General features: G+C 44.9%; 1 long non-coding RNA gene across 4 annotated transcripts in view; it reads left to right on the top strand.

Moving 5' to 3' along the window:
• The window catches only part of LOC144772629 (uncharacterized), a 143844-nt gene extending 120657 nt beyond the window's left edge, over nt 1-23187 (top strand). For all 4 annotated transcript variants that reach the window (XR_013599814.1, XR_013599816.1, XR_013599815.1 and 1 more), the window contains 3 exons: nt 868-1009; nt 11415-11501; nt 22052-23187. This is a non-coding gene — a long non-coding RNA (uncharacterized LOC144772629). The remainder of the gene's footprint in view (nt 1-867; nt 1010-11414; nt 11502-22051) is intronic.
• The last annotated feature ends 2510 nt before the right edge of the window (nt 23188-25697 follow it).

Here is a 25697-nt window from a genome sequence, read left to right as displayed (position 1 = left end):
CTATGACTAGCTAAGTTTGCATGTCTAATAACCTACAAGGGTTTAACTCCTAGACATAAAGAGTGGAGATGTGTGACTACAATAGGAGAAGAGCCATGTAGTGATAGGATCAGTGATACATCAGGAATGATGGGAAGATCACTAAGGCACTCTCCAGTAGACACCATGCAAATTGGCCAAAATGAAATGCAGGATATGAATGTACATCTCCATAGCAATCATGAATCATGAGTTAGTTAAAAATGTAGTGGGAGTATGAATCATGAATGTTCAGTTGCGCATAGAGGGGAGGTAAATGATCAAGAAAAAATGGTGTGTATCCATCATGACAATAAATTATTATGAGTAATAACATCCCCACTTTATAGAAGAATTGAAGGCTGTACACCTTTATGGCACTTGCCTGCAATGAGTAACATCATGGTATGTGTTAGAGCAATGTGTATAGGGTGCGTATAAATAATGAACTAATGTGTAAAATTCAATGAACAATAGCAGTCAAAGTATTGTATCTATAGAATATGAATTACCAATGGATATATTGTGGAAGAAAATGTAACCGGTATGATGATCGCCGATGTAACATCAGCAAATGATTGCCTTGCTTCTATGTCCACGAAGGGCAAAAACATAAAAAGAATGACCCAACGTGTGCATGTCCGGGGAGCAAGCCCACTTGAAACGCTGTATGGTAGAAGGCAAATAAAGCAAAAATTAGTAACTACATTTGTGTCTCCGTTTCGATAATTCGAGAGCGATCGCAATAGATACAAATACTTATTGTAGAGAAAGTGTTTATACAAAACAAGTATTTGGCAGCCTTATGAATGCTAGAAATGGCCAAATTTCATTTATTTTTTCTTTCAGAAATATCTCTAAATATTTGAAAAAAGAAACATTATTGGAATGCAGGTCATTGGCAGCAGGGAAGCTTCACAAGTAAAGCATAAAAAACTGCCACTGTGATTTTCACGAAACACAAGGGAAACCCTACTCACAGAGAACCAGGGTAGGTACTTATATCAAGAAACAGCGGCTCTCGTGGAAGCAATAATCGGATAGAATTGGGTAATCTGAATGCACAATGGCAAAGTAAAGGGTTATACAGAGTTCAGACAAAGAGGCAGTTCAGTACACTGTAGTTGCAAGTTCTTCGGTTTATAGCAAATATTGAAGTCAAATTCAAATACACAAAACAAAGGATTTGGTGCTCAGTGTCCCCAGTGTAAGGTAGGAACCAAACAAAGAAATAAAGAGTAACATTTGTGACAGTTATAATGTGGTTTCCATTATTTTCAACAAACGATCATTAATTTTTTGGACAATAATGAACAACACTGTAAACAGTAGTCAGTGCTGAGAAAATGATTTGTTCTTCCTAAAGTCGACGGCGTTTCGACACTTGGAAGAATATAGGGTGTATTTAGGACCTAGTGGTATAGGGGCATCTGAAACAGAAACACTTGGTAAGCCCAGCCATGTGATGTGCAAACACCGGTTGGGTGAAAAAAGAAGAGAAAAGATACTCACACTGGACCCAGTGTGAGGCAAGTGGGAGAAAAGGGAGGGGCTGGCGCTAGTGGATTCGGCTCGGCTTTTGATGAAGTCTGCGTAGTCTGCAAGGAGGCGTATACCTGATTCACTCTTTCTATTGGACACGATGCAACAAAGGCGGTGCTTTGTTGTCAGGAACTGGTTGTATCCCAGCGAATGAAGTCCTCCGTAAATACTTGTAGGACGACGCGTGCCGCTGCTACGCACCTCTCCCTGTCTTGGGTCATTGAACCAAAGGATTCACTATACGAGGGCAACATTAGGCACCATTGTTGCAAACGCTTCTTCAGAGAAGAGACTCAAATGTATCTGAAAGAAATGTAGCTGTGTGAAGAATACACTTCTTCCAACTGCTCAACAGATTTTTTCATTACTAGGTCGATCGTGTCATGTATATTTTAATACCGGATGCAGGTTTCGTTTTGAGGCCATTACAGCAATGCATATAGGACCAATGGAACCAGAAATCAGGTAGCTTGGAGAACAAGTTAGTTATCCCCAGAAGCGCTCCAATTATTGCCTTCATGATGTCAAGAAACCAACTTGGGAAGAAAATACCTTTCAAGAGGACAATCTGCAACAAATCTTTTTGACAGCCGCTTCACTAATAGGATGGGTTGCTCAAATGGCCTATCTCCTTTTACAGGGAACATGATCAGAGCGGGAGAAGTTCTACTTACAATCTATTTGAGTTGAGAGTTATCCATCTAGCTCTGAAATTATTCTTCCCATCATTCAGGACAAGTGCCCTTCTGAATCAAATGGACAATATAATCAAATTGACAATATAAACAAACAAGCTGATACCCTCAGACGACTAATGCAAGAAAATCACAACTCAATCCTCAATGTAGACATGAGAAGCATCTTCAAAGAATGGGACTATCCACAAGAATACCTATTTACAGATGCAAACAACAAAAAAGTTCAAACTTTGGCACAACGTATGTATGTTTATGCTATTTCTGTAGCACAAACCCAGACAAAAGGCAACAGAGTGCTGTACATGGTAAAAGACAAGCATAAAGTCAATGAGTCAGAGTAGTGTAAGCTCAGTGTGGATGGCTAATGCATTGTGATGTACTGTCCTTTAACCCCTTCCATGCTGGCCCGTTTCCGCCGCTGTGCGGTAAACAAACGAACAGGGCGGGGCCGTGACGAACCCCAGCCGTCATCAGCACACGAGCGCCGCGGAGCGTGACGGCTGGGGTTCGTCACCAGCATGGAAGGGGTTAAAGAAATGAGTCTTCAACCCTTTCCTAAACTGAAGCATCATTTAGGTGGCCCTGATGGAGGGAGAGATGTTGTTCCAGATCCTGGATGCATAAATTAAAAAGGCCTGCTATCTTGCAAGGTAATGCAATGAAGTTCCACCTGGCTGTGGGTGATGGGATTATATTTCAGCTGGCTCGCCGGCGGTGTTGTCGGTAGGCGGATGAGTTGCGCCGCTTCTGTATATGACCGTATTATTCTACGCTTGGATTCCTACTGAAATATGAGCGCAAACGGATGACCCCATTGGTAGGCGATGCCCATACTGCGCAGTTTTTCGGTCACCGGCCAGAATGCTCGCCTCCTCTTCAGGGTGTTGGACGCCAAATCTTGAAAAATCGGAATCTTATGCCCCTTGTATCGCAGGTCTGGTTTGTCTCGCGCAATTTTCCAGATTGCCTCCTTTTTGGTGAAGAAATGGACGCTCGTTAGAATGTCCGGTATGAGTCCCGGCCGACCCGCGGGGCCGGACACACGATGTGCCCGATCCAAAGCCGGAGGAGAAGCGTTCTCATCCCCCCAGATCTCATGTAGAAGCTGTGCCACATTTCCCATGATGTCCTCCCCTTCTTCTCCAAGAGGAAACCCCGGATGCGGAGGTTATTGTGACGGCTTCTGTTCTCCAAGTACTCCTGCTTTACTTGGCGCTCGATATTCTGTTCCTCAAGGGCCGCCAGACGCTGCCATAGATGTTCCTGGTCTTCCGTGCGCGTGTCCATTGTCCTTTCCAGCCCATCTACACGGTCCCCAAGGTCTGTGACCTCCTTCCGCAGTTCCTTCACACACGTGTGCACCTCAGTCCGCAGAGATCCTATCTCCATTTTCAGTTCTGATATAAAAGTGGACATAAATGCCTGAGTGACCGGCGGGGAGTCTCCAGCGGTCTGGGATGAGCCTTCACCGGCTGCCGTCGTCCCCGCCTTTCCCCACATTGCTACGGCAGTATTGTCCCTGGGGGCTGCGGTCGGGTCGGCTTTGTTTCCTTTGTTGGAGCGCGTCATTGCCAGTTTCACCCACTCCCAGCCAAGAGGCACGAATGATCCCTACAATATCCCGGAGGGTGGGCCAGGGCACAGGGGGCTAGTCAAAGAACCAAGCAAGGGCCTGCACTCACTCCTGAGCTCCTCTACTGTACAGTATCCAAACAGGTCCTTCCCTCCACACGCGGGGCGCAAGTCTACGTGCTGGGATCACCAGTCTCGCTTTCAAGAGCACGGTCTATCAACACTGTGGGGGCAGGGGCCGGGGTACAGCACAGCGCGCCCGGACGACCTCCCCCACCCAGGGCAAGGAAGGCAAGGGACACACCAGGGCACCAGGGGCCCCCCGCCTCAATCCATCTTAAGTAAAGGCCTATCCAGGCGATCAAGAACACCCCCCCCCCTGCCCCCGGCCAGTCTAGGGGCATGCAGGGCCAAATGAGAGGTTTGACCGGCCACTACACCGCCAAAGGATTCACCAGCAATGTCCCCTGCAAAGGCACCCAGACGACAGTGTCGTCCTACTTACAAACTGCAGACCTTGCCGCTATTTCCCCAGGCCATCGCGCCAAGCTCCACGGGTGGCGTGCAAGTTTTAAATGGTGGGAGTGGCGAACTCGTCCAAGCGAGCCCTCCAGGCCCCCACAGCAAGCCCCTATGCTGCGCCAAGCACCACACTGTCCAGCTAGCCACCCAGAACGACGCAGGGGGTCCACATAGAGGGTGGCAGGCAGTCTACATCTGCCCCAACCTAAGGTCTGTTGCTCACAGCGCCTGGCCTCTCAAGTCAATCCCCACAGTCAAAAAGAAAATGGCGGGCTGCGCCTTCCACTGCCGCCCTGCTCGCTGGACCAGTGCCGCTCACTTTGGTGTCTGACGCCGTCTCAGGTCCGCGCCCAACTTCAGTGACTCACCGGAGATCCGGGCCTCGCCCACAGCAAATGCCTGCCGCCCCACAACTCAGGCCCAGTCAGGCCCCGTCCTGGCAAGGGCAGCGTCGCAGATTGCGCCACCGAGTCTCTGCACTGCGACTCGTAGGTGGCCTTCTATGTCCCAGGGGCAGGCCAGTCTCTCTCCGCCCAAAGAAGGCTCCGGTAGGCCGCACCGTCAGCCCCTCCAGGGCCCGCCGTGTTTCAGGCCTCAAGATGACCCAGTGGTGGGGGGCCGACTGCCCAGCCACCACCGCAGGGATCACTGCCCACAGGGTGCCCATAGACACGCGTGTACCTCGCCAGTATCCCTCAAAATGGCGGGTCGCGTCTGTGACAGAGTCTCAGGCCGCCGCTGCCAGAGGTCCGGGTCCAGGGCATCGCAACGACTCCTCCGCCGGCCTCGCCACAAGCAACTCTCCGCCACACCGCAGCACAGAGAGGATCGCCGCACTCACTACAAGGGGGCCCAGGTGTCCGGCCCACCGCCGCCGGTCTCGCTCCTCCGGGGCCCGGGCTCAGAAAATGGCGGGTCCCCCCTATCAGGCCCGCGACCGGGCTCCGCAGTGCCCGCTCACCAACGACTCTTCAGGGGGTCCAGGATGCATCCGTAGGCACCCGACAGCCAGATCCTCGCCAGGCGCCCCGGGGCCCACACTAGTCACTCCCGCACCAGGGCTCGCCGTCCGACCACCAAGCGCGGGTCCTGCTTCGCCAATGGTTTCCAAGATGGCGGGTCACTGCACCAGGTCCGCCACCCGGCGGCGCCGATCTTCGTATGCCAGCTGCCTCCCGAGAGGGATTTTGACTCGCCCGCCGGCTCCTGCTGCTCCGACCCCCTCGGTGAGTCCCGGGGGGAAATTCAGGGCCCCCTAGCTCCGCTTAAATCGCACTTGAAGGAAGGTGACAGCGGGAGCCCCACCAGAGCACGTCTGCTCACATCGCCTGCTTTTTTGAAGACAGTTTTGACAGGAAACCAGTGATGTCCCTGCATGTGGGGCTGGATAGTGGGAAATACAATGATGTCACTTTCTGTGCCTATGGACGATGGGAAATGCTGTGGTGTTTTCCTGTGCAGATGTATGATGAGAAATGAAGTCCCTTTGCTTAGCTTCTTCTTTTAAAAAGTGTTTTAGCAGGAAACCAGTAATGTCACTAACTGTGCAGATTGACGAGAGAGAAAAATATTCCTAATCGGGGTCCATGAGGAATGCCCAAAGAAGGTAATAATTCCACATTTCCCAAGGTCTGGCCTTTCCTTTGCTACTAAAAAAGTTACATCTTTCAGCGACTGATGCATATTATAAATCTCCTTCACAAGCCTCCTATTTTTTTTTAATACCAGTAGTGAAAGACTTTTTAGAGATCACCGAGAAAGTTTTTTTTCTCCCATTTGAGCCCCTTCTACACCATGGGAATTTAATATTGTGCTTTCAAAATTGATGGGTCCACCCTTTGAACCTATATCAAGGTTACTTTGCAGCATGTCATGGAAGACTTTATTTCTGGTAGCTAATACTTCGGTGGGCAAAGTCACTGCAATCGCAGCACTGTGTTCACATGAGCCTTGCACAATTTTTCATAGAAGCAGAGATGTGAGGAGAACCCACCCCACATTTCTTCTAAAGATAGTGTCGGAGTTTTATGAGAATCAAGCCATTTCCTTGCCAAACCTACTATCCTAACCTTTCCAATCCAGCAGAGAGGGCTCATCAGTCATTTGAATTTTAAAAAGTTCTGGAATTATGTCCAGACAACCCAAAATAGATAAGGCAATCTGACCATATCTTCATAAATTATTGCCCATTAAGAACTGGTCTTTCCATATCAAACTAGTCCATTTCTAAATGGATAATTTCTTACATCACATTTTGTTACCAGTTGGCAAACCAGCCCCTCCCTACTAAGCCTAAGGAACATTCAACTATGGGAAAAGCAGCTACAATGGCTCTTTTAAGAAATGTGCCAATATCTGAGATTTGTAAAGCTTCTCAGTGGCGATCATTACATGCCTGTACTAGACATTGTTTGTACTTAGATTTAGGCACTGATGCACAAATGAGCCGGGCCTCTTTGAATTTCTTTTTTGGGTGGTATTGAGCAGTTTTTTTTTTTTTGTTGCTCGTCTGCAGAATTTATTAGGATGAGCTGGAGTGGAGTAGCGGGCAAAAAAGGATGGACTGTGGGTGGCTGAGCTTAATTCAAGCATTCCTTATATCACCTTATAACTTATAACACCCTTTCCTTTAAAACCCAGGTGGCTGGCCTGACTGGGAAGTGCTTTGCCATCTTAAGGATGTTGCGTAAGTTTTTGCCATATCTATCTTTGGAGCACAAGAAGATCACGGTGCAAGCACTAATAGGCTCTCGCCTAGACTACGCTAACATCCTTTATTTAGGTCTTCCTGAATATCTGTTGACACGTCTGCAGATAGTTCAAAATTCAGCAGCCAGGGCAATCTTTGGTCTAACTAGAAAAGCCAGGGCTAGCAACCTCCTTGTCTCCCTGCATTGGCTGCCTATTCGTAAGCACATTTTTTTCAAGACTCTAACTACAGCTTTTAAGGCGCTTCACAATGTCGGCGCTGGATATCTGCAGAGAAGGGTCAACTTTTATTTTCCATCAAGACCTTTGAGGTCTGCTGCCCAGGCAAATGCCATCGTCCCAACAGTGAAACGTGCTCGCTGTGGAGGTCGCTCCTTCAGTTACCTCGCACCCCGTCTCTGGAACGCGCTGCCCCTGGCGCTGCGGTCATGTTCCAATCTTTTGGCCTTTAGAAAGGGACTTAAGACCCACCTTTTTGGCCTGTAATGCCATTATGGTTATTGTTGGTGCCGTTACGGAGGTATGTTAGTTGCTGGTATTTGGTGTGATGATCTTTAGCGCCGGGACGCTCTTCGGAGCAGCTGAGTGCTCTATAAAACAAACAGTAACATAACATAACACCTTGTTTTTGTTGCTGTTGATTTACACCCATGCCCCAATGCAAACCTTCAACTCCATGGTTCTCTGGAAGATTGAAACCGCAAGACTTGTAGGAAGTAAGAAAGAATCTGGAGGAAAGAATATAGTCCGACAGAAAAAGAAAAATACAAACAGGAGATCGCAGCCTGCAGGACCCTAAGGGAAGAAAATCCCTTTATTTTATCCAGGAAAATCTCTGCTAAAAACTAAGTCTAATAATAATTTACGACAGTAAAGAAGCTCTCCAATTTGTCCTCTAAGAATACTACAGAACGCAGTTCCGTTCTATGTAGTACCTTGGCTTTTCACTTCTAAAAATGAAGTCGAACAAATCTTTGCAAATTATCACAATTCTCTTACTTGTCTGCTGAAGAGAATAGGTCAAGTAGCCATAAGAAGGCTCACTGCATTCTCTCCGAGATTACCCCCCTGACCGAAAAGCAAGGAACTGACCTGATCAAAATCACGACGTCAGGCTCACCTATTGATCCTTGCTCTGCCACCATTATGCCCCTGGCCCTGGGGTTCATTGCCAAGCATCTTTCTGCAATCTTCAATCAGATAATAAAGACGGGACAGTTTCCGACAATATTGAGAAAGGCATCCATACTCCCCCTGATAAAGAAACCTAGCCTAGACCCTAGTCACCTTAATAATTATCAGCCCAATTCCAAGTTGTCTTTTCCTTCAAAAACCATTAAAAAGGCATTAAATCGCCAAGTGGCTGTTTTTATTTAGACGCTGGAGCTCCTGAACACCACTCTGTTCGGTTTCAGGAACTGTCACAGCACTGAGATCTCGCTGATTGCGGCCAGGGAGTCAGTCGGGTACATCTTGGACAATGGGGGGCGTGCCGCTCTTATTCTTTTAGATTTATCAGCGGCTTTCGATACGCTCAACCATAATTTGCTGGTTAACCATCTCAATAGCATCGGGATCAAGGGCCCTGCCTTGTCCCTCCTGAGCTCCTTCGTTATTGGAAGGATGCATTCGGTAGCAATGAAGGATTTTGAGTCTGATCTTTTTGTCCCGCCTTGTGGAGTTCCCTAGGCTTCTTCATTAAGCCCAACTTTATTTAATATTTGTCACGCCCCTGGCTTCTCTGAATAAATAATTCTGCATCACTTTAACATCTTACGCCGATGATAATCAAATAGTTGTGTCTTTCTCCAATCCTATCAATAATATCGGTCAGAACTTCTGCAACTGTAAGCTAGCTATTAGTGACTGAATGAACCTTAACTGTCTTAAATTCTAACAAGACAGAGGTCCTTCTTTCTGGGAAGGATACTTCTTTCTGGACTCCATCTTTTTGGCCTAAGGAGCTAAGCTCCCTACCATCTCGAGCAAGCAAAGTAAAGAGCTTGGGAATCCTTATGGACAGTAAACTGACATTTGGAGACAAAGTGAATGCGACTAATCGGCAGCTTTTTACACACTCAAGATAATCACAAAGATTTTATCATACATCCCCTCCCCCAACCTTACAAACGACTGTGGTCATGGCTCTAGTTTTAGCAAAACGTGACTACTACAACAGTCTATATCTTAACATGTGAATGCAATATACCAATAAGCTCCAGGCCTTTTGAAGATTCCGAAATTTCAATTGCTAAACCTGCCTTACGGAAGCTTCACTGGCTTCCAGTAAACCGGAGTGAGTTTTAAAGCTCTGTGTATCACATTTAGGGCCTTACACGACTCCTGCCCCTAATTTCTCAAAGTGGGCTCAGATGGTACCTGCCTCAGAGAACACTATGCTTGAGTACCGCCACTAATGCAATTGTTCTTAAGTTCAGGCTCTTTCTTTTTGGTAGAAATGTAGTAGTTGGGACCTGTATACTCTGGAACTCCATCCCCCTGCATAATAAATCTTTGCTGGATCTTTTATCCTTCAACAAGGCTCTGAAAACCGGACTTTAACTAATAGAGCATGCATCCCTCCATATCACTGCAGCACCTAGATGCCTTCTCGTAGTTGTCGCAATTTATACAAATATTTAACATAACACGTGCTCTATTAATGAGCAGTGATGTAGTTCATAGTGTTGCAGCACAGATTCTATGTATTTACAAAGAATTATTTCATGGTGCTCTATAATTGTCTGCATGTAAGCCACAGATGTTGTAGTGTGGCCTAGATATAAAGCACTGCCGCAATCCAGACAGGCACCTACCATCGGCTGGCTGCTGAATGCTTCCACTGCATGTAATTTAGTGAATGATTGTGTTTAATCTTATCGGAATGGGCTGAGGACAATTTGGAGATTTGTGTTGCTAAGAATAATTGGGATATGTATTTAAAGCCTGCAATAAAATACCAGTTGAGGACTGGCTCCAGTTGCGTAGACCAGAAAGCATTTATCCGTATGCTTTCTTTTTCTACCATCACCTCTGGTTTAGAGGAATTGAGTGTACCCAATTGGCACTACTACAGATGCGAGTCCCGCAGCATTCAGCTGCTAAATTTGTTTGGAATGTATTCCCAGTCACCATTCATTCAGTAGGCAAGCTGTGTCCCCTAGACCTAAATATAAAACACCCAGAGATACGATTGACTCACTCTTGCTAGAGGTTCCTCATTGATGTTCAGTGGGCACGGTGGTACATATGACCTAGATGCCACTCCAAAGTGTATGGTATGTACTGTAGAATTAAATAGTGTGAACTAAATTTCTTGTGAGCAGACTAATCTATTCCGATATTTCAGAGTCTAAGTATCAGTGTCTCCAAGTTTGTAGTGTTAAAGTCCACCAACTCGTTTCGCACGACTAATGCACTTAGATCACTGTCGTCTGTGGCAAAATAAAGGTATTCTAGCAGGAACACCATACTTAATGTGGTTCACTGATTGAGTAGACCTGACCTGAACGTCATGCAAGAAATTGTCCTCAAGGTAGACTGTCTCTTGGCAGCCAAGGTGCGACTCTTAAGAGCGCTACAATCAGAGAGAAAGAGTTGGGTAATTCTTAAGGGTCAGTTGTAGGTTTCTCAAATGGCAGGTACTTGTATTTAAAGCCGCCTGGGAGTTTGTGATGTTTAATGACAGGCTGACAATTTATGTAATGGGATGAAAATTAACTGACTGATCCTAGAAGTATTCCCACTGGACAATGGTGCCCCTGAAAGTTGATTTGTTAGACAGACATTGATGCACTTGTGGCAAATGAGGAACAACTAAGAGGAAGCATCGCATAATTGAATACATTAACCAGGGTGTTTTTTATTTAGGCCCTTGTCCGGTGATCACATAACTATGGCCAAGCCACGCCAGGTGGTAGTAGCCGAAGATGATTATAGAACCTATCCAAGAACAATGCTGATAAAGATCCCCAAATCAGCAGCAAATCATCACTTTTCAAGGTGCCCTAGTCTCTTGTGTGGCATCTCGTAAGTCACACTAAAATGATAGCTAGTGAATTTGGTTATCTAAAAGATCAGGAATGTAACATCAGTATCAGCTTAGGTGCGATCGTCTTTAGATATAAAGATAAGCCACCCTGCATATACAGAATAGAGTCTTTCAGTTTAACTGGAACACTAGTGACCTGACAATGTAGCACAGAAAAGCCCAGGCTAGGATAAAATGCAAGCATTTGGGGTATAAAATTCCAAAACAAAAGTAGGAATTATGTATGAAATGCATGACTTAAAACGCATTAAAATAAGTGAAAAAGCTGATTTGCCGCCCTAACATAATTTTGTTGTTCATAGGTAACTGGATGATGGTCTGAAATAAACCTTGGTTGAGTAATTGCAAAAGAATTTTCCATTTTAACATTCTTCGCTTAACTATAACAGGTAAATTTTCTCCAGTTTTGGCGTTGATACGTTTTGGCACTATCAAAGATTTATATATGCTTTAAGACCTGAAACTTGAGGGGAAAATGTTGTTTTTGTATTGATTGAGAGTCAGTTGTAGAACTGACACCTCTTCTTGCATGGCATTTGTACTTTAATTTTGTGAGAAAGTGAGGTAGGAATTTCGATTCTTATCAGGCATTTTGCCATTAACAGTCCAATTTGGGTAGGCGTACAGTCTTGTTCGATACAGTAGTGCTGTGGCGGTTTACAAGAGTTATCTGCTTGAAAAATAACAGAATTTGCTAAGATGTTAATAATGTACTAACTGTCTGGAAAACAGCTGTGGGTAAGTCAGGCATTCCTGCAATTGTGATGCGTTTACTAGGCTAACAAGTTCATTGCTAGTTTTTAGGGCAGCAAAGGATGCTGCCCCAAGCGGTCTGTCCGATACACTTTTGTAGAAAACAAATGTAGTGTGCATACATTACTGTCAACGCTCAACCTGTAGAGAAAGAAAAAATAACAAATTAGGGATAATTCAGTATTTAGCTGTCCAACTGTGATATTCAGCATACATCTTTGCGCATTGTCTTAATAATCCAAGCCTTCCATGAGTGTGAGTATTGAAACAGTGTAATACTTTGATGCAGTTTCCAGTGGCTGTATTTAGTCTGATATCAAAAATTCCATTTAGCAATTTAAGTCTAGTAAGATGCATCACTGTACAAATGTGCCAGTTCTGACAAAAGTGACAACATTCCTTCCAGTCGGCCACCTTCATGCCTTAATGTACCAGAACAGCCCTAAAATATCCTCCTTGAGGAGGTGAACACTTACTTGCAGAGTAGCTCACCAAGACTTTCAAATAAGAAATGTGCCGATAAACCCTGTGTACCTAGTAGAGAACAGGTAGTAGGGAGCATCATTGAGCATTCCAGGTAGCAGCCTGTCCTACGTTTCTATAGGAGTTTCTTCAAAAGCTCGCTCTGTATTGCAATTCATTTCTCTCTCCCATTCACTAATTTCGTAACTAGGCTAAGCTAATGAGCTGATTCATTAGCTGCTTTTCGTGATGCTATCAAACTGGACCCATTTACTTATATATGTTATCCCAAAATGTTGAGTACCTGACACAACAGCTCCAAATAAGTAGTTATGTACTGTTGTATATATTTTATACATCTGTTTTGTATTGACATTTGCCAATAAATAGCACACTAAGCTCTCCAAATATTGTGCCAGAGTATTAGTTACATTACATGTAAAGAGATTACATTCATCAACCAAAAACAAAACTTAACATATAAAACAAAAGGCACATTCAGTAAACTCATCATTGTTATTATTGATTCACTGAGGTCATAGAGGCGAAGCACCTAGCGACGTTAGTCAGTCAGAAAAACTTTTTTTCGGTTTATAATAAGCCATAGAAGCGTACATGAGCAAAAAAGCATTTATACATTAAAAAATGTAAAACGTTGCCACAACTTCATCGAACATGAGGACAAATCCTAGAGTCTGTATACAAATTAAAAATTCATCCATGAGCAAATATATAATTAGAAATTTGAATTTGATGTCCCCAAAGTGCATATTAAAATGGAGATGTAAAACATAATTAAAAAGGGAAAAAAATAGACTTAGTTTGGTCAATCACAGATCTTCAGTACCTAGCTACCATAATCAAATTAAAGCTAAAGTGCAATATTTAGAACATAACACAAGCATAGAGCTGAAATTAATTTACAACATTTCATGACCTAGAGTTACTTGCTAACCATGTTTTGTTGCCGGACTGCAGCCAAAATACATTTTTGTACCATTAAACAGACAAATTCAGCTTGTAAAACCTGTGGGTACAACAGTGCAGGTCTGCATTTTCTTCTATTAAGAGACTTTATTAAAGGCACTAGCATAAGTCAAAGGCAAGTGTGACTTCAGCATTCTAGGGAGCCAAAACACCCACTACACAACAGTATTATATGTTATTTGTATCAGGAGTGTTGGGGGAGAGGGAGATAATGGGGGGGTCTATTATCCGTCTTGGCATTTAACGTTGGGACCACTGCATCCTACTTTGTAATACCCAATCCGCTTCCTAACAGCCTGCCCCTGCAATGATATTAGAACATCGCTTTCAGCATCTGTCCATTTCTGCGACTCTCTCATCCAAGAGTCAACAGAAGGTGCCTGAGTCGCCTTCCAGGACTTCGGTATATGGTGCTTGGGCAGCAATCGAGCAATTTTGAGTGCAAAACATATCTTACACAAGACTAAGGGGCAGGGAAGGTGATTGCCTTAGAGCTCAGAAAGGTGAGGTTGGATGTAAACCACTTTCAGCTTCCACAACTAGTCTTGGAGAGAAGGGGTCCAATCTCCAACCACTCTCCCTCCCATGATGCCGCCTCTGCCACTACAAGATGTGACTGGACAGCATCTCGAAGTCACCAGTGCTCGTGGTCAATGTCGAGAGCTCTCATTGCAGAGGCATTTCTATATATCTACTTTGAGAGGTATCACTCAATGTTAAGAGACCTCTCCGTGTTTAGAGTGTTTCCACCTTTGACTAGATTTGCGTGTCCATCTCCGTGTACCTGAAAGAGGATCAGATATCCATCTGCATCTCCTTTATCACCTGCAGTTGCTATTCCATCTACTGAAGATGTACAACCATGTTGTCTAGTGGACATTGTCTCACCACTAAAGGCTTGACTTCCTGTAAGAAAGTGCCATCTTTCATGCATGGTATGCCCCCACTTTTTGCTGAATTGCTGATGAACTTTGACTGAGTGGGCCCTGGGTTCCTGCCAATCTGGTACACAGGGCTTGCGTTCCTTCCCTAAAAACTGCATTGAAGCCTAAACCCAATTGGCATCTCTGGCCACAGGTCAGCCCCTGGTAAATGGTACCCTAGGTGCCCAGGGCACTGTGACCAGAGAAGGCTCCTAAGGGCTGCAGCACTATTTGTGTCACCCTTTGGGGCCCTGTATATGTATATATATATATGTATGTATATGTATATATATATATATATATATATATATATATATATATATATATATATATATATATATATATATATATATACACACACACACACCCTTTTTTTTTTTTTTGCAGGCTGAGTGTCTTGGTGCAGAACTAAACAGATAGTCGACATGGCACGCATCCCTGTGTGCCATGCCCACAAAACACACTGCCCTGGCATACCTCAGTCACCCCTCTAGCTGGGTGCACTATGCCAGTGGTGTGGGGATGGGTGCATGAGCCCTTTCCCCTACAGTACCCAGGCCGTACCACCCAATAGAGCATGCGGGTGGACATGATGGAGCATTTACCTAAGGTTCAGTGGAAAAGTAATATTTCCAGCACACTCCTGAATCGGTGTGCACACCAGCAGTGGGAGGAGATTAAGTATCCTGCAACACCTCACTCAGAAATATTGCTAAGTCCCTGTAAGCACTACAATACTGAGAATTAATCCAGTGAGCAACTGCTCAAAAAAGGACAATGGCTTTGAGAGGAGGTTCACAACCATTAAACTTCATGTCTTTTACTGCACTACAACCAACCCACAGCACCCTAACACAGTGACAATACACCAGACAGCAGAGACGGCCCTTTCAAGGGAGGGCACAGGAAAGAGGTACAGCACTGAGAGCCACTGGACATAACAGCAAGTGATTGCACAGAGCACCCTTCCTACACAAAAGTAGGAGGCAGAATCAGAGTATTCCTCAGGAAATGGCACAACATCACCTCTGACAAGAGGATGGAAAAAAACTACACCATACACTTAAAAAAGGAAGTCACCGAACTGCTACAAAAAAGTTCTATAGAAATGGTGCCACCGTAAGAAATGGCATGGGGATTCCTCTGTCTCCTTCCTAGTCCCAAAAGCTGGCATGTCCTTAAGGTCCATCCTAGAGCTCAGTGCCCTGACAAAGGACATCAAGAGACAAATTTAGATGACAACACTGTCAGGTATTTCTACTCATCCGGAAACTAGGACTACATGACCGCATGAGACCTCGAGGATGCTTACCTGCATGTGTCAATAAACATCAGACACAAGATGTTCTAAAGATTTGTACTAGACCAGGTTCACTACCAGTTTACAATGATGCCTTTCAGAATAATGTTGGCACCCGAATCTTTACAAAATCCCTGGCTGCTGTAGCAGTACTTCTGAGAAGATGCACAATTCATGTCTTCCATTACCTGGACAACTGGCTCATAGAGCTGTACCAGCAGTGCAAAGACAACACAAACATGGTCATGCAAACACCACACAAAGGGGCCGATTATGATGGCGGACGGACCTGAGTCCATCCGCCACCTTAGAGTAGGAGGGACCGTCCGCAGGGGCAGCGGCGGTCCCTCCGTGCAAATTAGGATGTGACCGCCACCCTGGCGGTCACATCCTGTATTTTTATCATTGCGGCGGGTGCTGCTTGAAGCAGCACCCGCCGCAATGATAAAAATGTAAGTTGTGCATTTGCATGCACAAAGCGGCAGGCACCTCACGGTGCCTGCCGCTTTGTGCAGGCAAATGCAGGGGGGTACCATAGGTACCCCCCATGTGCACCCCCCACACCCCCCCTTCACCCCTGGGGGCCTGCAACGGGCCCCCAAACACAAATCCGTATGCCTTTACACGGCGGAAATGCCGCCGTGTAAAGGCATCTTTCTGCAGACATCCTAATATGGCTGGCGGTGTCTGATAGACACCGCCAGCCATGCTAATGCTTTTCCGCCACGGGCGGAATCCGCCCGCGGCGGAAAAGCGGAGGACAGATAGTAAGACCCACCAGCCATCCTAATATGGCGGTGGGTCTTTCAAGGCTCCGCGGCGGATTTCCTGCATCCTCCGGGCCGGCGGTGGCTTCCGCCGGCCCGGTGGATGCGGGAAATCCGCAATCGTAATAGGCCCCAAAGTCTGGTTCCTAGAGACTGGACCCGGAACAGGAAAACACCATCCTTGTGGAGAGGAAAGTGTCCAAGCAATGTCAGAACAACTTTGCCTCTACCAGAAGGGGTAAGCTCTGACAGTGAGGACTATTGGGAAGTGCATGTGCATGATGGCATAATATATGCCTCCCGTGCCAAATTACAGACTCTACACAAGTCTGATCCAGGAATGGCTGCAGAGAAACTGATCGCAGGCAAGAGGTAGTTGGGACGATCTAGTGGTTGAAACAGAAGGAGTACGCAAGGGAATTAAATGGTGGAATAGCAGCATTGCAGTAGGCAGACCTTTCAGACAACCAAATCCCACTGATACCCTTAAAAAGCTACATCTCACAGGAGGTTGGGAGCGCACATGAACAGACTGAACATCAGGTCCTGTGGAGCCTGGCGGACGCAATGAAATACATAATTTCTATGTTAACATATGAGGGGACGGCAAGCAAGATCTTTAGCACTATCCAACCTAGCACAGGAGATATGGACAAAAGCATTACCATGGAACATACTAATTGCAATCCCTCTACCATTAGTGGAAAACCCGAAGCAGACCGATTAAGTAGGACAAACAGCGCATCCCAAGAATTCGACTTAGACCCACATATCCTGCATGAAATCTTGAGAAACTGGGAACTCCGCATGTGGATTTGTTTGTGGCTTAAGAAAACACAAAATGCCGAGACTTCACGACTAGGCGCCAAAGGCACCAATCGCTGGGCAATGCCCTATTGATGCAATAGTTACAGAGATTTGCATACGCCTTGCTGCTAATCCCTCTAATTTCTCTGCAAATAGAGAGGTACATACAGGTGACCATGACCCTCATCCTCATTGCTCCACATTGGCAAACCAGCATGGTTTTCCGACCTAGTGGAACTGGTGCAGGGAAATGGGATGCCGCTACCAACATGGTAGGACATCCTAACCATATAATGGGGCATAGTGTTGCACCCGGAACCAAAAACACTCAGTTTGGCAGCATGGCTCCTGATGATTTAGAATTTGGACAACTGCAACTGCTAAAAAGAATCATGTGTACTCATAGAAAGAAGAAAACCGACATATAGGTGTTACTCAAAAAAATAGAGCAGGTCTTTAAAATGGTGTGCCAAACAAAATGACCAACAGATCTCAACAGAGGACGCCAAAGTCCTAAATTTACTCCTGCACGTAGTGGCTCTAGGGTGCTCTTACCTCACGCTGAAGGTACACCTGGCAGCCATTGTAGCGTACACAAGGGCTGTGATGGGTAGGCGTGGTTTTTTTCAACACCTGTAGTTAAAAAGTTCATGGAGGGAGCAGGAGGCAGCAAAAAGACTAGCACCATCCAGAGCAGCTCCAACACCCACATGGAACCTGAATACTAGCACTTTTGCAGCTGATTAACCACCCTTTGAATCAATGCATAGCACAGGATTACTGTGCCTCACTTGGAAAATGGCTTTACTGGTAGCCATAACATAACTGCACTGCACGGGGTTAGCAAGCTACAGGCACTAATAGATAATAGTACAGGAAGCTTGCATTCAAATTCACAGAGACAGGGTAATAATGAGAAATAAACCTAACTTCCTGCCTAAGGTGGTATCACATTTTCACGTCAACCAAGCAATACAACTTACAGGGTTTTTGCAGCACCCAAAGTCGTAAGCAGAGCATGCTCGACACACGCTGGCTGTTAGTAGGCACATCATGTTTTACATGCAAGAAACAAAGCCAGTAAGGAAAACTAGCCAGTTCTTCATCTCATTATCAACAAAGGGGTCGCCAGTAACAAAAGCAACCTTAGGAAGGTGGACATTTCAGATAATACAGAGATGTAATGCTAGAGGAAAAACCCCATCATCCACTCATTTTCCAAGAGCAGATTACGAGGGTGTTATGATGGCAGGTAGTTCAGATGGCTCCAGAAGATGATATGGTGCTTATTTTGTTGTTGGACAACAAACTGACTTCAGGCCGATCCCGACCGATGTCATGCTATGAAATTACTAAAGCCCTACTGGTTACAATATCCGGGTCTCTACTAGGGCGGAAGCAGTGTCCGAAACTGCACTATATTTTTGGCTCTGATTTTGACCATAGTTTACCACTTTCCCATCCATGACGTTAAGGGAAGATCTGCCCCCACTTAGTTATAATGAGGATCATTGACTTTTTCAGTATTAACACTACAGTCATCCCAGGTCTTTTGAATGCTTGAACCTGGATCTGGCAGGAAATCCGCAGGCTAATAAGAGCATCAGTCCTCCCAGTCCCCTTCCCCTGTGGCAGTGGTCGTCAAGCCGCTTTAGCTTGCCATTAGTGGCACACAGCTACCCTGTGAGAGGCAACAGCCAGCACTGTCAGGATGGTGATCCATTACATCTGACAGATGTGTCAGTCAAATCATTCAGCATAGCTAAGCCATACCTTTTCCTCCCACAGGAGAGTTCTGGACTCTGAAACAGAAAGGGTTGCTGGTTGCGCTATTTCCTTTTGCTAAATAATGGTGGAGGCCTTTGGCCCATTTTGGTCCTTAGACCTTTGAATGCCGTCCAGTGGAAGAAAAAATTAAAAAATACTTACACCGGCCCAGATCCTGTATGCCCCAGACCCTAGTGACAGAATGGCGCCATTGGATGTGGGTGACATGTATTTTCATGATTCCCTGCTGCAGTCCCACACTCTCCCTGTGTTTCAAGATAGGTCAAGATGATTTTAAGTTTGCCATACCCCACTTTGCCCTCACTAGTGCCCCTCGGGCATTCACAATAGTGGTGTTGGTTGCTGACCATCTTCAGAGGTCGTGGATACCAGTTTTGCCCTACCTCGACAACTGGCTGTTTAAGTCAAGCTCACAGCAGTCAGTCCACCTCCAGACAACGGTGAACCTCTTGACATTGTTCTGCTTCTAATCAGCGAGCCAGAGTCACATCTGACTCAATCACAGAGGCTCCCTTCCATTAGGACCCATCCTGGAAGAGGTAGTATGACCTCTAGTCTCGCACCAAAGAAAGGGTGGCAACAAGCCTGAATAAGGCCCAGGCAAGAGGAGGTGGTCCCTCAACTGCACCCCCACTCACAACACTGGAGGCAATGGTAGAGACTACCCTGGAGCCAGAGGCAGTAGTTGGTTTTGGCAACCTTGATACTTATGCATCTGCACCATCTTAAAATAAGTGTACATCCATATAGCCGTATACTACATTCATGTAAAAATAGAACAGATACAAGCAGATCAGTATGGGACCATTTCATAGCTAAAGTACCCCTTATGGTGCATCACGGGACTTGTAGTCAAACAATTTGCACTGTATTCAGTGGCAGACATTTATTGCATCATATTGTACAACTAAAGACAAATGGGTTTCCCATATAATACCATTATTAGCTTGTCCATTCTTCAATAGATGCACCTGAGGAAGAAATGGAATGCCAAATTGATGAGCGAGAATAACAGGGATATGGGGGTAGCTGTTTGCGCTTTACAAATGACTAAATAAATAAATAAATAAATACTCTCTACTGAACCTTCTGGGACCTCACTTGCTGTTAGCGCCGGGACACCCCCTTTGGGGGTAGCTGTTTGCGCTTTACAAATGACTAAATAAATAAATGGTGGAGGAAGAAGTAGTATTAGTGGAGAGTCTGTCCACACCACCTCATTGCCACTCCAGCAGTGCATCTTTCTCCCCACAGCCACCATCATTTGAGGAGGATGCCATCCAGCTGCCCACTCCAATCCAGCCACAAGTTGTCAGGCCCCACCGGCATACTGCATTTCATGCTTGTATGCGTTGTGATATTCCTCATGTACACCAGCCTTCTGGGTCCCAGACAACTGCAGAGCAGCAAGCGCTGTTTGGTGGGCTTGAGGCATCCATGCTGCAGATTCAGCGCCTGCGGCACAATTAAATCAAATTAGTCAACAGAAAATTGCATAACATTTAGCATGCAATATAGTGGCCACTAAAATGGACAACCTAACTAATGTCCTAGAGAAATTATGCACACAGGTGGCAGAGGACACTAGCAGTCAGAGGCAGAGAAGGGAGCAGTGTGTACCTAATAAATATCAATCATTAAACTCCCCTTTTGACAGTCTGTAAATTCCACTGTGCCCTAAACATGAAGGAGTTATCGGTACTCCCAGGATACTGTGACACTATATCAGTGATAATATTGTGGCATCACATTCCACTTGAACTTTATGGGTAATTTTTCCACTTCCTAAATTCATGTTCTGTTTGGGAGGATGGACATATGGGCCCCATCTATACACCCTATGACATGGGGGAAATTAGCAATCCGGTAAAATTGCAGTATTGTACTTTGTATTTCCTGGACAGGTATATGCATTCCTGAGCAGGTATATGTGGCAGTGGATGTAGATAAGCATGGCTTCTAGGAATCTCCTGAAGAAATGCAAAAGCTCACTTAGAGACACCCATTCTGCAACAGCTATCACATCTTGGAAACTTCCATTGGCTAATAGGTGTAACTAGCACAACATCTGAACATGGGTGGGGATGGAATTACTTTGTTGAGTACTGCTTTCTAAATGTGACTTCAAAAGAGCTACGATATCCAGAATGAGAGTGCTACTTAACCTGTATTGGTCATAAATTTCTTCTTCCGTTTATTGAAAAAGGATCAGCCTTGCTCGGAAAATACTTTCTTGTCTCCGCATCCTCCTCTGCTGAGCAGCCACGCGTATGTGCATCCACCTTGCAATCCGGTACTGAGCAGCCATTGTGGACAGCCGTGGGGCATTTTGGTCCTGCTTTTATAGTTTGCACCATTTTACCACCTGGTTTGAAATGGTGGGAAATTGCATGCGCAAGCAGGCCAAATAGCAACTATTCGCAATTTGCGACTCACTTATACATCCCGTTCGTGGGTTTGTATTAGCAATTCCCTAATATGGACACGCTATTTCTGTTCGCTAAAATTTGCGAGTCACAAATTGGTAGCATCACAATTTTAGGTTTGCAAATGGTTTTCGCACATAGCGTACAACCCATTTTCCGATTGCAACCGATTTGCGAGTTGCAAATTGTTTGTATAACTGGTCATTGGTATACTCCTACCAGAGAAAGATTTACTTATGGCAAATCCATAAAAACATAGAGGTAGAATCAAGAGAAGCTGGGATTTCTGTGGTAGAATTTGCGAACATGAGTTATTGAATTGACATATGCTTTTAGCTAGCAAGTGATGCTATATGCAGAAAGGCAGAGCTTCCTGCCTGCAAGTTTGAGAACAGGCTGTCACATTTTATTTACAGCCTTCGTTTATTAATGTATTTTGGGGGGAAATATCACTTTTTATAGTTCGTTTAAAAGAGATCTTGTATTGAACCATATTTTACAATGCAAAACATGATGTATTTTACCTGGCTTTCTTACCGAAAATAATTTTAAAGGAAATAGAAACACTCGATAGGTTAATCTTTGTTTCCAGAAGCGTATTTAATGTTGAAACAACGATTATCGCCGGCTTCTGCAGTTGAATGACAAATGAACAAAAATATGTAACCCATAACTTTCGATTTGGTACTATGTATTTCCTTAACTTCTTTTGTTTTGTGTCTTTAGATTGCCACTCTAGAAGCCTTTGAGTTCATGACGGTTTTGAAGAAATGGATGCCTGTTCCAGCGTCAGAATTGTATCAGCCCAAATGAAAAAGCTATATTACATCACTATCGGGATCCCATTAATCAATTTAGCTTTGACATATTCTGTAAAGAAGCTGAAAGACGCAATTGTTCCAGTAGTAACGATTTTAAATCCTATAAATATAGGATTATTACTTTCTAATAGCAGCGCGCATGAACGCATGTTAATAGATAACTAAAACGTGATACGGTTTCTTTACCAAAAGCGTTATAAATGCATCTCGAAATCGTGATGATCTTTAGTCTACCAAGAGTTAAATTGCTTATGAGCATATGTCCTTTGGGGCAAGACCAAGCTCGAGCCTAGTACCTATGCAAAAAAGGAGGAGTTCATTAAGAATTTATTTCAGTCATTTTATGATTTATGTTATGTTAAAAAGGATTTCTAAAGCGCGCAGCTACTCAAGAGTGTCCAGGCGCTTAAGATAGAGGAAGGCCCAGAGCAGGTGGAGACCAAGGAAGAGAGAAAAAAAGACCAGATGGACATCGTAAATATTAGTTTAGTTGCTGAAACAGCCAGGTTTTCAGTTGTTTCTGGAAAGCAAGCAGATTAGTGACCTGTCTAAGTGAGAGAGGCAGTTTATTCCACAGTCCAGCCACTAGCACTTGAAAGGAGCGGCCGCCTTTGCGGGTTCTAAGATGTTTAGGGGTGACCATAAGATGTTGATGGGCAGATCTGAGAGATCTGCCAGTTACATAAAAAGAGACTCTCCTAGAGATATAATGTGCACCTATACCATGCAGGGCCTTAAAAGCGAGGACCAGAGCTTTAAAACGGATTCAACTGCGTACCGGTAGCCAATGCAAATTCTTATTCAGCTTGGTGAATGAGCCGCTGTAGACACCTGTGCCTCTCCTGCATAAATGCCTTCTCCAACATAACTGCATTTCATAATGCATCGAAATTGGATAATTTGTGGACCTTTTCTTCTTTTGCACATTTCCTTGGTTTCTTCATATGTCAGTATTATTATTATTTCTGCTACTTTAACTGTGATATCATTTTGTATTATTATTTCTGGAAAATCAATAAAAACAATTTGAAATAAAAAAAAGATACCAGTATTGGAGTTTGTGTACAATAAATAAGTTGAAAAATTATGAATTATTCCGACAACTGAAAGAAAAAACCTTTAAGAAAAATATACTATTACATGTCTGTTTAGCGAATTACGTGTTAAAGGTTTTTGCCAAGCATGTTTTTGTAATTGCCATAGTGAGAGAGCTATATTCTTTAAAAACGTCATCTGTAACTGTTAAAATTACTTTTTATCGTCAGTCATATAGATTTTAAACCGCAGCGCGATCTCACAGGCTGCACTTGATAGAAGACAGGAACTTGTGAATTCTTATGCTCAAAATCGCTGCTTTTATTGTATTTGCACGTTTTAAAAAATCGCCGGTTTCTATTGCTTTAGGGTAATATTTTAAATTGTTGATTGATAGTACCAGGCTCAATAATCATTTCGCTTACCTGCACACTAAAAATCTACCACCACACGCTATTTCTGCGTGATTACACACACCTAGGCTGTCACTGCGCCATCTTGGGTGAGGCAGGGTCACGGCCATCGACAGGCGCCATCTTGGGAGGCGCTCTAGTCTCTGTGGATGCTCGGCGGATCACACTGCCCGGTATACTTAAAGGGGGAAATGCAAGCGCGGGTGCGCCAGAGGAAAGCCCGTCCGCGCCCCGGAGGCGCACGCCGCAGGCATTGCTGCCCGTCTGGGAAGCAAGCAACGATGGATACCATATGGTAGAGAACGACTTCTGGAGTTGGGTAAGACTGAGGCCCCCGTGGGAACTGATGGAAAGACACTTAGGGGAGGGCTGATTAATTGCCGCTCAGTCGCGAAGCATGCTACAGAGGTCTCGGATTTGATTGAGAACGAGAGACTCGATGTATTACTTCTAACTGAAACATGGCTGAATGAAGAGTCTACCGCTGTACTGGGATTTGTCTGCCCTAGTGGCTATAAAATTCTGCATAAGCCTAGGGCCACGGGCAGGGGGGAGAGGGGGGGGGGGGATTGGGAGCTATCTTCAGAGAGGAGCTGGACTTTAGACTTCTGCAGAATAATGAAGTGGAGGGTATTGAAGTGATGGGGTTCTCATTATATTAGACAAGCGGGAACCTACTCACTGGACTGCTTTGCTATAGGCCCCCGGGGGGCGCAACAGACTATCAGAACTTTTTTGATATTATTACCAGTCTCTCGCTGGCTCACTCTAGAATGGTTGTTCTTGGTGATTTTAACCTCTGGGAAGATGGGAAGGCCAATGGCCATCTGCGAGATCTAAGACATACTTGTGCGAATTTGGATCTCACCCAGATGGTGGAAAGTTCGACTCATAATGGGGGGCATGCTCTTGATCTGATATTCTCCAATCAGGCTACAACACAAGTACTAAATATAGTGCCGCAGAGCTGGTCAGATCACTATCTAGTCATGTTTAGTATCAGAATGGAACACTCTAGGGACAGTGAAGACAAGCAAAGGACATATAGGATAGGTAGGGAATGGGCAAAACTGGGTCAGATTAGATCCCCAATATTTGTTCCAGAGACCACGCACTTCAATCCTACGCAAACTGTAGACGAGAATTACGTGGTTTATACTAATCACATATCCGCTATTTTAGATCAGGCAATTCCTTTGAAAAGGATAAAAAATAGGAAGAAGGCCACAGCGCCTTGGTTTAATGAAGAGTTGAAACAGCTCCGCCTGCTTCGTAAGAAGGCAGAGAGGAAATGGAGAAGGGGGTATGGGGAGGAAGAAAAAATGGAACTAATACAGAGGCAACGGTATTATAAGGAAAGTATTTTTAAGACCAAAGCAGACTATTATGCCAGGTCAATTGTTCATGCATCAAATGGGACAAAGGCGCTCTTTGAGATTACTAAGACACTGTCTGCCCCTAAGTGTATGGACAATAAAGTGGCAGCATCGCAAAAACTTTGCGATGAAATCGCCTTACACTTTCAGGATAAGATCGTGGATAGCCTCACTGCTAATACCAAGGCTGAACAATTTAGTCCTGGACCGCGGGGAGCGGAAGATCAACAACAACTGGCATCTCTGAGTAACTTCCATACCCTTACTAAAGATGCATTTGACAGCCTGGTGGAGAGTGTCTCCTCGGGTTCCCCAAATGACCCCTTTCCCTCCAGAATTTGGAAGACAGCTGGCCGGGACACTCTTCCTTGGTTAAGGTAGATTTGTAATCAGTCCCTGGAGGAAGGAGTGGTTCCAGAGGAATGGAAATTAGCGGTGGTGACTCCACTGATTAAAAAGCCTTCCCTGGACCCGTCAGTGCCGCCTAATTTTAGGCCTATTTCCCTCCTACCCTATCCAGTGAAGATTTTAGAAAAAGCAGTCAGTAGGGAAATGTCGTGCTTCTTGGAGGTAAACTCCTTGCTTGACAAGGATCAGTTTGGCTTCCGCCCTGGCCACGGGACGGAGACGGCCCCGGTTACAATGGAGGACAACCTACGGATGCGGGCCGACAACGGGAATGCGACTGTGCTAGTGCTTCTCGATATGTCGGCCGCATTCGATACGG

The sequence above is a fragment of the Lissotriton helveticus genome, chromosome 8 (genome assembly GCF_964261635.1).
Source record: "Lissotriton helveticus chromosome 8, aLisHel1.1, whole genome shotgun sequence".
Taxonomy (NCBI): domain Eukaryota; kingdom Metazoa; phylum Chordata; class Amphibia; order Caudata; family Salamandridae; genus Lissotriton; species Lissotriton helveticus.
This window is presented reverse-complemented; position numbering and strand designations above follow the sequence as displayed.